We start from the raw sequence: 12584 nt of genomic DNA, 5'->3' as shown, positions 1-12584 counted from the left end.
CTAGGCGAAAGCTTATGGGCATATCACACAACGGTTCGCACACCGACTGGCAACACGCCCTACTCATTGGTATACGGCTGTGAAGCCGTATTGCCTTTAGAGATTCAAATCTCATCCCTCCGCGTCGCCCTGGTAGCAGGGATGACAACAGAAGACAATCATCGACGACGCCTCACAGAGCTCGAAGCGTTGGACGACAAGCGACTAGAAGCTCAATAGCACATTGAGTTCTATCAAGCCCGAATGGCCAAGGCTTTCGACAAGAAAGTCAAACACCGAGCCTTTAAGGAGGGAGAACTGGTACTGGCCGTTCGCCGACCGATGATCCTCACCTCTAAGAGGAAGGGCAAATTTCAACCCAAGTGGGAAGGGCCGTTCGTAGTAGAGACAGTCTACTCGAACGGAGCCTATCCATTAACGGTAAATATCTGAAGAAGTACTACCCTTAGTTCTTCTTCCCAAACTCCCATGAGTGCATGAGTCTAAACTGGTCCTCACATCCTCCAACTGGTATAAGAGGTTAAACTATTCCCTACGCTTCCATTTCTCGAGCCAGGTTCCCAGTGCAGGCGAACCGCTCAGATCAGGCGAGCTTAACTGTTTAGGCGAATTCCATTTCTCGAGCCAGGTTCCCAGTACAGGCGAACCGCCCAAACCAGGCAGGACTAGCATTTCAGGCGGGCTGCATCAACCGCCCACTTGGTCAAACCTTCAGATAGTTAGGACCAAAGCCATAATCCCCCGCCAATCCTCTTCAATAGGATGACGGGACCCCCGCTGTCACTTTCGACAAAATCAACTTACCAATCCTCTTCAAAAGGATGGTGGGTCCTCAGAATCATTCCAATCACGACAATCCTTGTCACGTTAACGAACACCTCTGACAAAGTTAACTTACCAGTCCTCCTCAAAAGGATAGTAGGTCCCCATAGCTGCTCCAATCTCAGCAAAACACCATCAGGTTAATGATCACCTCGGATGGCTGGCGCCGCTATCCCTACGGATAGCACAGCCTAAGTAATGACTTACCATGCGACGTGTTATTACTTTGGTCGATAGTCACACTCCTACGTCCCTGAACTATTTAACCTATTCCAGATATCCTAACATTCCCTTAGGATGACTGATGGGTAGCAGCCTACCACGCGATGGCTCCTACAACAATCGATTGTCACATTCCTACATCCCTGAACGATTGGATTATCACCTATGTCCTCGTCCACCCAGACGACGATAATTGTCAATGGCAGCCCGGCAGGCGGCATGTCCATCGGTCCCCCCAAACAACAACTCGCTGAATGGTGGGTCAAAATTGGGTTCTTCAGTTGGCCAAATGCACGAAAGACTGTTCTTTGCTTCAAGCTAAGTGTTACCCTCTCGGTTCCACTCGAGCTACAACGTGAAGGTCGGAGTTAACCCGACCCCACGTTGTGAACAGCCAAGAATAGGAAATGAGCTTAATGGCTAACTCTAAAGCAGAGTAGTCGAAAAGGTCACCATATCGCTGGAGATGGCATGAGCAGCTCAACTCAAGCACCAAACAACGCAGGCGAATCCAACGTAGAAACAAAGCACATGTCAAATACACATAAAAAAACAAAAAAAAAAGAGTGTATGAAAGGCAGAGTATGAACAAAACAAAAGAGCCACTACAGGCCAAAATTACATACATAAAGTTTTAAGGCTATGATGCAATCCGCATCAACCAAGTTACAAAAAGGAAACTTAAACAGCGTGGGCGTTACAGGAACTTTAGCAGGCTAAAAGCAGCGATCTTGGCCTTGACCGCCGCAAGATCCGCCTCACGCTGGATCCTTGCCCTCTCCTTTTGCTCCTGTTGTAGCCTGGCAAGAGCAGCCTCGCCATCTTCTTCCTCCTGGCGAAGAGTTCCGCTCCGGCAGCCTGGCCGAGCCTCATCGCCTCACGCTCAAGCTCCCGCAGCCTTGCCTCGCCGCGGAGAGAGCCGGTGTCCTCAAAGAAGGCGGCGTCCAAATAGGCGTCCATCTGGTCCAATACCGCCTGATGCCGCTTGCGTAGACGTTTGAGCTCGACCTCCTTAGCCTGGATACGTCTCGCCCGCTCCGCACGTTCGAGCGTAAGACGCATCGAGAGAGGCGGTGGCGCGTCCGAAGTGTCGTCGTGTACCAACTCCTCGAGGCGGTACATCCACCCCTCCACGCGACCAAGCTCCCGCTCACCGCCCTCGCGGCGGACCGCCCTTAGACCTGCCTCCACGAGGGGAAGCGCGTCATAGTACCTCTCGGCACCCTCGCCGACGGAAATAGCGATTCCGTGCACCAAACCCTCCAACCTCTGGAGGGCCTCGAACGCAGGGTGAGCCGTGGGGTCTGGGCCAGAAGACCCCTGGACCGAGCTCACGGGGGAAGCGGGCGGAGCGCCGACGTCGATGACGGTGGCGGAAGAACCAACACCTTCAGAAGCGCTATGGTCGGAATCGGAGGCCATGGGTCAAAGAGAAATCCTGCAGCAGTTCTCCTTTTAGCGAATTATCTCGAAAGAAAGAGGACCTTGCTGAAAAGACGGCAAGTACATTATATATACATGGCCAAAATCCAACGGTCAGGATCTGTCCCCTTAAGCAATCGAGCAGCCCAGGTGTCCTACGACGCTTCGAGCTCAACGCCAACAAAGACCATTCCTCTCGGGACCCCAAACCGACCGATCGGATGAAGCCCAAGAAGCGAAGCATTCTGTCACTTCGCCATTAATGAGCATTAACACGTCCCTATGGCCTTAGCTGGCAAGCATTTGGGCCCACTAGCAGATGCATGGCACGAGTTTTGCCCGCATTTTGAATCTTTGACTACGGGACAGATTCGCCGCCGCTTGAGTTTGGATTGCAATACGAACTCGCCATAGGTCGGATCTAACCACACGAAGTTTTGCTTACAACCTAAACTAGCCAGAGGCCAAGTTGGGTCTGCAGCATGAACCCGCCTTCCCATAATTTTTGTTTGCGGTCTAAACTCGCCAACGGTCAGATTTGGTCCTCAACACGAACTCGCCTCCACAAGAGTTTTGCCTGCAGTCTGAGTTCGCCAACAGTCGAAGTTAACCTTCAAGCGAGCTCGCCATCAAGCTAGTTTCACTTACAGCAGGACTAGAGAGTGGCTTGCGGTGCTAATTCGCAATCACTCGAGTCCTCCTGCAGTGTAAACTCGCCTATACCGGAGTCGAACCTTCGTTGTAAACTCGTCACCATTCGAAGAGTTTCACCTGCAATATTAAGTCGCCGTCGGCTATGCGAGCAGAACACCGAACGACAACATGCTAAAAGGAGGTGTGCATGACAAGAAGACACGAACTTCATTAGATGCTTCTGGACAGTACATTTGAACAAAGTTATGGTTTTTGCAACTGTGAAAGTCATAATATTACATTCAAGAAGCAAAACATGCACCCAGTTTTTAAGACAATACATTTGAACAAAGTTATGGATTCATAAACAAACAAGTCACAAGCAAAATGTCTTAACACAATCACAGGTCTGAGATCTCAGTCGAACAGGCTAAAAGAGGAGAGCTCTTCCTTGGCCACCGCCACCCTTCTCGCATGGTCCTTCCGAGCTTTGTCTTCAGCCGTCTTCCGAATTCGGTCTTCAGAGCTCAACCTGGCGGCAGCATCTTCCTGGCGCAAGGCTTGGAGGCTTCGAGTTTCCGCCTCAGCGGTCTTGCTGACCTTTACGACCTCGGATTGGAGCCCCATCAAATTCGCCTCCGCCTATCCCAGTTCAGCTCTCAGGCGAGCTATAGTGCGATTGAGGTCGACAATTCGCTCCTCCAACAAGTGTTGTTGACCCACCCAAAAGTTGATGATGGATTCCAAGTCCGCTATTTCTTTGGAACGAACCTCCTGTTCCCAGGCTTTTTGATGCCTGACATGAACCAGGCAAGACTCCACATCGACTTCCGGACCTTCTCGCAGCTAAGACTCTAGCTAACACATGTTAAAAAAATGGAGCATGCACGGAAGTAATAGTGACCAAAAGCGAAAAGATAATTTCATTCATAAAGAAATCCTATTACAACGGGGAATTAAAAGTAAATTACAAAGCTTTCAACCGTAGCTCCGCCTCATGAATCTCTCCAGCTAGGCGAAGCTCGAGCCTCCTCAGGATCTCTCGACGAAGATCTTCCTCGGTGCGCGAGACTAAGTCCTGAACGGTATCTTTGGCCTTCTTGAGAGCTCGATCCTTCTCCTCAACAGAATCGGCGACCAATTGCCAACGAGATTCAATGTCCTCCAACTCCTTTGCCGCCTGCTCACGAGCCTTCTCTCGAATGGCCAAAGAGGTCTGTGCGTCAGCTATGACCTGTTTCAGTTCCTTTATCTCGGAGGATAGGCGAGAAAGACGGTTATCGGCTGTCTGTTGCTCATAGGCCACTCATGCATCCTCAGCCTTGGCCTGCTCCAATTCTGTGGACAACCTAGTCTCCAGTGACATAGTCTTATTCAGGCGGTGATCGCGGTCTTCCACTGCTGCTCAGACTTCGTCGGAGGCGAGATCAACAATTGCAGAACTCTGCGCACGAAGGGCGAGCAACTGCTGAACAGCCTCCTCCACTTCTTTCAGACGCTGAAAGTACGGCTTCGCCGTGGTGGCACCAAGCCTTTTGATTAAGAAGAACATGTTATGATCGAGGTCCTCCTTGAGCTCCTCGAAAGGACAACTCTCCTCCAGGACGAGTTTGACGCAGTCAGCCAAGGTGTCTTGAAAGTTAACCAGGGCTCGTGCTGTGCTCCTCTTCCGCAAACGCTCCAAGGGAGAAAGGGCAGCTTCCTCTGCCGAGGACGAAGTTACAATTGAAGTGCTGGTGGTCATAACCGCGGAAACAGCGATTGGCGATGCCAAAGCTGGTATGGCCTATGGCCGCCGACGCCATCAGGGTAGCAGCCGTGGCATCACTAGCCACCACATGCGAGGAAGAGACCACCAACCAAGTGGAAGTCCCCCTCTGAATCGAAGACTCTGGCACCAAGGGTTCACCTCCAATCGGTGCTTCCGCAAGAATGGAGGTCTCCTCTTGTTGGCCGAACATGTCTTCAGGAGCCAACGCCTCTTCCTCACTGGATAGCGCCTCATGAATCGAGACGTCGTCATCCTCCTCTGATTCACCCATTTCACGGGCCGAATGGCCCGCCCAAGAAGGAGGATCCTCTTTGCCAATAGCTTCATGGGAAGGGCCGACTGCAGATGCAAAGAGAAGATTGACAAATGCCCCTTCGGCCCAGAAAAATCAACAACACTAAAACCCATGCTTACCTGGATCAGCGGGCTCCTTTCCGTCTCCAGTTCCCCCCTCTTCATCCGAAAGAATGGAGATCACTCTCTCAGCTGCTCCTGCATGAATTAGACAAAAATGTCAGAAGATGCAGATCCAACTTTGTACCCGAGAGTACCAAAAATTATTACCTCCGGGTGCGGGCGTAGGAGTCGTTGAAACCCCCGCCTTGGGCCCCACACCAGATGAAGGAGGAGTGTCCTTCAAGGTCACCGGAGCCGCCTTCGATACAACAGAAGGGGTAGAGTGAGCAGCTCCAGCCCCAGAGACAGCATCATCCTGACCCTCCACCGCTCTGGCGGCCTCCACAGTTTCCTCACAACGGGCCTTCTTGGCTGCTTCCGCTCTGGAACCCTCTGCCGCCATCTCCCGTTGTCGCTTGGAGATCAGCAAACTACTCGGAGATAGGAGGGGCATTCCCATCCGCCCAGCTATTGTGCTCCGGGCTCGCTCCAGTCGCTCACCCACCCGGATTAACTCGTCAGATTCTCCCCGCTCACTTTGGTGATCCAACGGAAGACCAGGAGAGGGAGCTCGGGCCTCAGGCACCTCAGATTCGTCTGGACCCACGTCGCCGCCCTCAGCGTCTTCAGCCGAGTCCTCTAAAAACCACTCCTTAGCAGTTTGGTGACCCCTCCGTCTCGAAGTACGGAGAGGCCTTCTGGGAGGACCCCCTGCTCCGCCAAACACAAGCTTTGGAACCAAAAGCCTTCGGGATTAGCGTTGGCACCCTGATACTACCGACAGTACAGGAGAGTATGATGTAAATCACGATCCTTCGCGGGTAGTTCGAAACGGGCATGGGTACCACCAGCATGAGTCCAGAACCATCCTCGAGCTCTATCCACCAGCCCTCCTTCAAAGTGCAGGTGGGGATTGGCGTTGCCCACGTACAATTGGTCGTACCCAAACTAGCGAGCGAACCTGCAAGGGATATACGGCTCGAGATAGCACACGGAACCTGTTCATAGGATGTGATACCCCGGCCAAATGTTCACCAACCATCGAAAGGCGCCGCACGAGAGAACCGTGTGATGATCCGCCATCGGCGCATCTCTAAGAGACTCCATGTATCCTCCTCCACTGAAATAAGGAAAGAAACGGTGGAAGTTGTAGTGGACGAAATGGGAAAGCGTCTTCCGCGCGTCAGGAATGTCCCTACACTTCCAAGAGCACCTCTCCAGGCGCTCAACGAACGGAACAAACCTGTCTCCCTAAAGAGTCGCAGGGGCACTCATCAAACATTCGTAATGGTAGACGAACCATACCATCAAATAAGTGTATGGCAGCCCCACCCTAGGGTTACGGGTCCTGATAACCTCTCCTTCCCCCTCATTGATAGTCAATACGCGGCAGAATTGAGCCGTCAGGGTGCGAAGCCCACGGTCGATGCACGCTATCATCGTTGATACTAAGGAATAGGACTTCCCGTGGGCTAAGCAAACCGCAGGATGCACGACCTCCACGGGAAGAGCCTCAAAAGAGTGAGTAGGGATTACACACCTCTTTAGCCACAACATGAGGTACCCCACAAACAGAGCCTTCCCAGATATAGGAGACTTGGCTTGGTGGTGAAACGAGTGGAAGACCGTTCCGGATTTGAACCCGCTCTTGTCACGCTCAAGAGCTATTGTGGCTTCCCCTTCGGCCATCCTCCTTTCCACTTCAGCCTGGTCACATCCGCTCAACGGCAGAGTAGGCCTCCCCTTTACATCGTTCTCGAGGAATAAATAATCAGCCTAATTTTTGTGGCTGATCCCCGGGGCTCTTTTCTTCTTACCCTTGTGATCAACCGCCCCTAAGGTATTGAGGCATATGTGGTAGTGACAGAGTAGTTCCCACAAGGTCTCGACCACCAGAGGGGAACGGTCTGAAAGTTGGTCGATCTCATCTTGACCAGGAACGTAGTCCTCATACGAGAAGTCTCCTAACAGCAGTCCCGACACATCGTACATCTCGTGAAGGGCTATGTCGAGCTCACCATTGGGGGTGAAAAACGTGCCACTATCCGCACAATACAGCTCCAAAATGCTATGGAATTGGGAAGCATTAATCTTCAGACCGTGCCGAGTGGCCTGAATATCCGAATACAACTCTGAGTTCGCGAGGTCAGAGTTCTTGACCAAAATGTAGTCGGTGATCTTGGACCACCAAGTCTTACTACCAGGTGCAGAGTAAATCCACCTCGGAGATTTGAAATCCTTTGGGGGGAATTTCCTGCCGGCTTGGAAGAAGCGATGATGGAAAGTCTCCACGACCGCCATCGTCTCCCCAGTGGGCGCCTCATTGGAAGGTAGGCCCGGACGCAGGCCAGTCACCCGTTTACAAGACCATCGTCTCCCCAGTGGGCGCCTCATTGGAAGGTAGGCCCGGACGCAGGCCAGTCACCCGTTTACAAGAACTCTCCACCCCGTACCCAGCTGTGGAGCCTGTGAAGACGCCGCAAGTCACCCCGTCTTGAGTAGGGGTCAAATCCTAATTCATCGTCCTCGGGACCGCGAGGGAACGCAACTCGATGATAGAGAACCCCCTCGGCATGTTGGGAAGATAGTAGTGGACCCCATCTATTTCGCGAAGCCACCTGCTCTCCTTGATCAGCAGGGCGGAAGGATCAGTCGCGACATCACCAAACAAGAACTGGGGCTTGTGTAACTCTGTCCTGGCCTTGTCTGTCAACACCGCGTCGGTGGTCAACTCGCTCAGCGTTAGATGGTGCCCGTCAGTGACCCTCCTTATCAAGTCATCCGGCCTATCAGCAGAGAACACAGGCACCGGATTCAAGGAGGGAAATCGGGGAGGTGCCATATAGCTTGTGCCTCCGAAGAGCTTCGTCAGAAAAAGTCGCTGCAAGAAAGAATCAAAGAGTCAGGACGGGATCCGCCCTAAGGATAAATCCACCAGTCAAGTAAGGATGGACGAATTCGCCTGTCAGAAGGCGAAAACCGCTTAACTAGAACGAGATCTGCCTGTGAAAATGATACTCCCCTTTACCAGAGAAAAAGTCAAACTCGCCTATCAAAAACGAGTTCGCCTTCACTTAATAAAGGTCAATTTCGCCTGTAGAGGCAAGAATCGTCCTCTATGAGTAAATACAAGATCCGCCCAAAAAGGGGGCGACTATGCCCTAAGTCGGGGAAACTGCCAAAAGATGGCTGAATCCAGGAGAGACAAGCGATGCTCATTCCCCCCAACCCGACGTCTATAACCTACGCAAAGTCGTCAGACTAACCTCTCGACTTACCCAAGTGCGTCTCAGGTATGCTGACGGGTGCACCGGCGGCGAGGCGATCGGAATAGCGTTCGGGACCTCCTCCTTTCGCAACACACCTCTTGGATTTCGGCGCCATTGAAGGGATTAAGCGGGAACTCTCTCTCCTTAGAAAATTTTCAAGATTTTTGAGCACGGTAACTCTCAAAGGAAGAGAACAACCTATTTAAAGGTGGAGTTTCCAACGTGGCCACGATCGTCCTCAAAAAAGCAAAACACTAGCGGACGAGAGACGTGACCACGATCGATATCGACGGCCCAGATTGCCCCCAACATCTCGAAGATGCCACATCGAGACGGGAAATGGGTCGATCGAAGACCCCGAACCCGAGCCGAAATCGACGGTTGTATCCAACGGTCGGGTTCGAAAACCACAGCCACGATTCAGACGAGGCGCACGAATCTTACGTCAGAAGCGCGACGTGACGGAACCGCGCCGTCTTAGCTGGAAAGCACGAAGCCTACCAGCGGATGCGTGGCTCACCCACGCCGAACCTAGTTTCGCCCGAAAGGAAAGGTCTCGTCAGCGAAAACTCGACCCAAATCCGCAAGTTGAACAGAATTTCACCTCCAAAACCTAACTTCGCCTGAACGGCTCATGTGCTCTTGGAGATAAACGACAAATGACACGACTTATCCCGAGCTCTGAACCGCCAACGAGATGATCTCGCTTAAACCCACGCCTCGAATGGCTGAGGTTGAGAGTAGAAATCTTAGCGTCAAGTCTAAGAGAAACTACTCGACAACTCATCATACTTAGGGGAATAGTATGGCTAGCCCGATTCAAACGGTAATCGGTAAAGGCATATCAAACCCATTGATAGCTGAGGGTTTGCTCAAAATCCTAAAAGAAACCAAATATACTTGTTTCACCGAGAACTTCTTTATTCAAAGTATTCCAGACCGCACGCAAGCCGGTTTAGGTCTGAAAACTTTGAAGGGAGTCTTGTAGACGGTAAAAAAAATACCTCCGTGGACTTGTAAGAAATCCGCCTGTAAAGGGAAGTCGCCCAAAGCCACGCGAATTCACCCTTTATCATAACTCGCCAGACCGAGTCGACATTCAAATCCGCCAGCAAACCCCAAGGCCGCCAATATGGCTAAGTATCTGCTGCACCATGTGCTAAGACGGGCTTTCCCACCCCTCTCGACTCGAAGGGAGAGGGCACAATACTCCAAGACCGTCAGGCGGTCGCCCACAGTACGAACGATTGGCCAGGTGTCGAGTCGATCTGAATATTCATAAATGCAGCTCACCTCAGCTGTCTGAGTCAAGAGCTAGATCCGTCGACATTCGGCGAGCTGTCCAAGCCTACTCGAGTACCAGGAACCCGCTTTCCCACCTCTCTTGGCCTGAAGAGAGAAGACACGGTATTCCAGGCCCGCCGAATGGCCGTTCACAGTACAAATGTTCAGGCAAACACCCAATCAACCTACACCCTCATAAATGCGGCTTACCTCACTTGTCCAAGCAAGAGGCGAGAACCGCCGGTGCTCGATGAGTTGGCCAGATCCACTCGAGTATCTGACAGCCGTTGTCACATGTACGAGGAGGGGCTTTCCCATTCCTACGTGACGTGATGCAAAACACGGCCCCTCGAATGACCTCTCGTGGTACAGGTGGACAATAGGCTATCCTTGAACAGTGTATGGTCACATCCCATAATTCAAGGAACAGCCAAACTGTCTCTCTCCCATCAAAAAGCCTCTCCCAGCAACCTTTAAAAGAGGCCGGAAAACTTTAGGAAAGAGGGGGAATCAAAAAGGCATCGAATCGAGACCAAGCTCTCTGCATAATTCTTACACTGCAGCACCATTTCCTAGTTCTAAGCCCCGATCACCGGTGAACTAGAAGACCCGAACTCTATCAACTCGAGCTTCTACTGCGTACTGAAGCTCCCCAGCAACCTCAGTCGAACGGTCCAAGGGAAGCAGACTCGACACGAGCATCGAGCGAAGCATCCTATAGCCACCGAAAGTCCCCACACTAAACAAAGAGGGCATTCCCTCTGCTTCTGTCATAATTTCGATCTATTAGTTTGTAATAAGCTTTCTTACCGATACAAACGAAGTTCCCTGTTTTCGGGAGATCAAAATTTACACATACATGTACAAGTGTATTACAAAGTTGTCACGCCCCGCTTCCCAAAATATCAGGAAAACGAAACGTGAACAAGCCCGCGACGTATTAGATTAAGAAGAAATATACACTATTATTTTTTTCTTTTTCTTTTCTTCTCAATCTAATACGCTAAGCGTTTGGAAATAAATACAATGCGAAATCACAGGTCCCTGATCACAATCAGCAAGAATATAATAGACAAACTCAGAATAAAAATATCATATCACAAATGGGATAACATCCGAGACATAATAATACAGGTTAAACGTGCCCTTATACAAAAACTATCTGAATGAAATACTGGAGAATATAAAAATACACTGATCAAAAGGAAATGAAGGTGCTACAAAACAACTAAAAGGAATGAATAAGCTTCGGCTTCTTCTTCTGCTACGTCTGCAATGCACTCATGCTAAGAATCCTCTGTCTCCTGGCGATCTCCCAGCTAGACATGTTCTTCCTCTAAGTCTGACGTACACCAGAGAAAACAGGTGTACGTCAGTGTGTATGGCACACAGCAAGACCCCACAAAAGAAAATAGAACAAACGAAAACCAAAGCGAAAATAGATACGATAATAGAAATGACAAAAGACGTGTAGCTGGAGATCCATCAAAATCAAACAAGTAACAAGTCATCATGCAACTAGTCATCAGAATAATCGTCCACGTAATAGGGTCATATACTAGATGAAATTAATACTTAAAAATCTACAACAAGAGACGTAGTACGTCGAGCGAAATAATTGTTCACAAATCCCCTATGTGCACCTAATACGCCGCTACACTGGATCGGTCAAAGGGCTACACGCAATCTGATTCCGGCCTGGTTCGAACTCAAGCAAGAATTAGGTGAGTATTAATTTCACGGACAAAAGTGACTACACTGGCTTCACTTTGACACAACAAACTAACCCCAAGCTACACTAGATCATGTGGCGAGCATGGAAGATACATCAACAGCTATATCTGATCATATGAACAAGGACTTCCCCATCCCCACTCTTATCATTTTTCTAAATCAACCATAATCCTCATTGAAACTAGGGTTCACCACCTAAACTTAGTCAACACACCCACACATGTCACTAGGTTTATTCATGACGCACAATGCCACTAAGTCATGAACTACTAAGGTTCTCAAACACAACAAGGCTATAACAATAACATTAATTTCTCGCAACCACATCATGACATGTCGATTACAGTAAAATATTCACAAACATGAAATGTAATCATGAACAATAACTATGTAATTCAGAAAATAATTCATTTTCCAAAATAATTTCTTTTAAAATTATTTCTCATTATAATAATCCAAAATATTCTCTTTTCCAGAATAAATTCTTTAAAATTATTTCTCATCAATTATTATTCTAAAATAATTACTTTTCTCAAAAATAAGTTCTTTTTTAAATATTATAAATTCTCTAAAATGATTCCATTATCAAAATAAATTCTTTCACTTCATTATTATTATTCCAAAAATACTATTTATCACACAACTATGATTTAATCAATATTATTCAGCAAACAACCCACGCAGATAATTATATTACAACTAATCTACACATATAATTAATAATTATTGAAATAACAAGGAGAGGCGGGATCTTGCATACAAATAATTTACGATAAATCTAAAATTGTAATGAAATATGATCGGGGAATATGGATCTTGCCTAGGGGTTTCGTCGAACGAATCGACGCTGACGACACGGGTCGGATCGGACGCGGTGGAGCGTGGCGTCGGAAGGAGCTCCGGCGAGGGCTGCGGGATCACGGCGACGAAGGGAACCTCAACGTGGGGCTGTAAGGCGACGACGGCGAGAGGGGATGGTTGTTGGTCGGGCTGTGACTCGGCGGGGCACTGTCGGGGACTGTTGGCTACCG

The sequence above is a fragment of the Asparagus officinalis genome, chromosome 6 (assembly GCF_001876935.1).
Source record: "Asparagus officinalis chromosome 6, Aspof.V1, whole genome shotgun sequence".
Taxonomy (NCBI): Eukaryota; Viridiplantae; Streptophyta; class Magnoliopsida; order Asparagales; family Asparagaceae; genus Asparagus; species Asparagus officinalis.
Note: the sequence above shows the minus strand (reverse complement) of the source record.